This window comes from Thamnophis elegans, chromosome 12 (genome assembly GCF_009769535.1).
Source record: "Thamnophis elegans isolate rThaEle1 chromosome 12, rThaEle1.pri, whole genome shotgun sequence".
Taxonomy (NCBI): Eukaryota; Metazoa; Chordata; class Lepidosauria; order Squamata; family Colubridae; genus Thamnophis; species Thamnophis elegans.
In genome coordinates, this window is record NC_045552.1 from 22,546,986 (window position 1) to 22,549,076 (window position 2,091).

The window sequence follows — 2,091 nt, forward strand, 5'->3', positions numbered from 1 at the left end:
CTGAGTCAACCCTGAGCCGGTGAGATCTGAACAGCCGAACTGCAGCTAGCAGTCAGCTGAAGTGGCTGCAGTTCTGCACTCTAACCACTGCGCCACCTCAGCTCCTAAGTCGAGGATTACCTATATTGTATTTTTTTGCCTGAACAGCCATGTCAGTTGCCAAAACCAGTCGAACAGGAGCAAAATTTGTGGTGTCAGAGCCAACGGATGGAAAGGCCGGGTGGTTTTGAAAATGGAGCCGCAGGGGGAAAGCTTTTAGGGAGGCCATTCTCCACAACGTTCTCATGGAAGACACCGTTGCATTACTGTGCCTCATGCCTGCTTCTTTTCCAGGGTGGGTCTCAGGGTAAGAGCTCGGAAGGCTTCCAGAAACCACCAGAAGCCGAGGGACTGGCCTACCCGGTTTGATTTCTCAGGCTTGCCTTGAGGTCTGGAAGGCAAAACAATCTGCTGAAGGCAGCTATGCAGCAGTTTTTCAGAAAAACCAGTTTCCAGGAGAGCAGAGTTCCCTTTTGCCAATGCACCATCTTACAACACAACAGGAACCCTGCCGTTATTTCACCACCCATGTCTGCTCAGGAGAAGCCTCAGGAGATGGCAGGGCTTGGCTGAAGCCACTTAAAGAACCCCACATTGGGTTATTATTTTGATTGGATTTATTGTTATTGTTATTATTTGATTATTATTATTGGGTTATGATGATTGATAATTGGGTTGTTGTTGTTATTACTGGTTAATCTTTGGTGAGATTCACAGCCTTTGGGGCTGGTTGGTAGCTCAACAGCTCGAATCCTAACCAAGGACCTAGGAACTGTTAAGATAATGTCGGAAGATATAAGTTGTTTCAAGTAGGGTGGTTTTTTGTAGAGTCAGAATGTTCAAGTCCGATAAATTTAGAATTTCCAAATAGCAAGGTGTCCCTTTAGGTATTGCTCCAAGGGCTCCAATTACAATTATTGGAGCGATTATTATTACTGGTTAATCTTTGGTGAGATTCACAACCTTTGGGGCTGGTTGGTAGCTCAACAGCTTGAGACCTAACCAAGGACCTAGGCAAATACTATTGACTAGTGATGCCAGCGTCCTAGGTATCAACTAATTATTGTTGTTGTTATTATTGTTATTGTACTTTATTCATTAAACATGAAACTCAGCCAACTGAACATTCAAAAATGCATCACAAATACCATTGACTGGTGCTAGTGGTAAATACAAGTTGCTGCCAGCGTCCTAGGTATCAACCAAGTTCCTTCTTAAAATATAAGATGTTCCGAGTAGCGCAGTTTTTTTGCAGCTCTGCTGGTGTTATTGCAGGAAGCTGCAATTTGTTGATGTATCTTATAAAATTCTTGGACATGGTGCCAAGTGCCCCGATGACAATGGGTGTCACTGTTACATGATTCACCCATAGTCGTGTAGTTTCGATGGCCAGGTCGCGATATTTCATTATTTTTTCTAGTTCTTTTTCTTTGACTCTGGCATCTCCTGGAACAGCGATATCAATAAACTGTACACTTCGGCCCTCTACAACCGTGATATCTGGCGTGTTGTACTCCAAATGATGATCCATTTGTATTCGAAAGTCCCACAAGATCTTCATCTTCTCATTTTCGATAATGTTTTCCACTCTATGTTCCCATGACTTTCTGGATTATTATTATTATTATTATTATTATTATTATTATTATTATTATTAGTAGTAGTAGTAGTAGTAGTAGTAGTAGTAGTAGTAGTAGTAGTAGTAGTGTTATTCCTATATTGTTTTTTTTAAAGAGGTGGGGCAAAAAAAACCTTTTACCTCACCTCAGGAACACTGCACGGCTGGGCCTGTGACGCTGAGCTGGCCGTCGCGTCCCTTCCCGCTTGCCTGGGGCTGAGCAACTTTACCTCTTCTCACCTGTCCGAGATGCGGGCTGAAGGATGCACGCGGCGGGCATCTGGCTGGGGAGTGAGCCGGTCTTTGCCCTCTAGCGGACAAGCCAGGAAGAGCAGTTCGGTGGCCACTGAGGAAGACGGTCCAGCGGCTTCGCCTGCAACTTGGCTCGGCTCGTCGGAGCGGGGGTGGGTGGGGACGGGACACCCCGCCTCCGT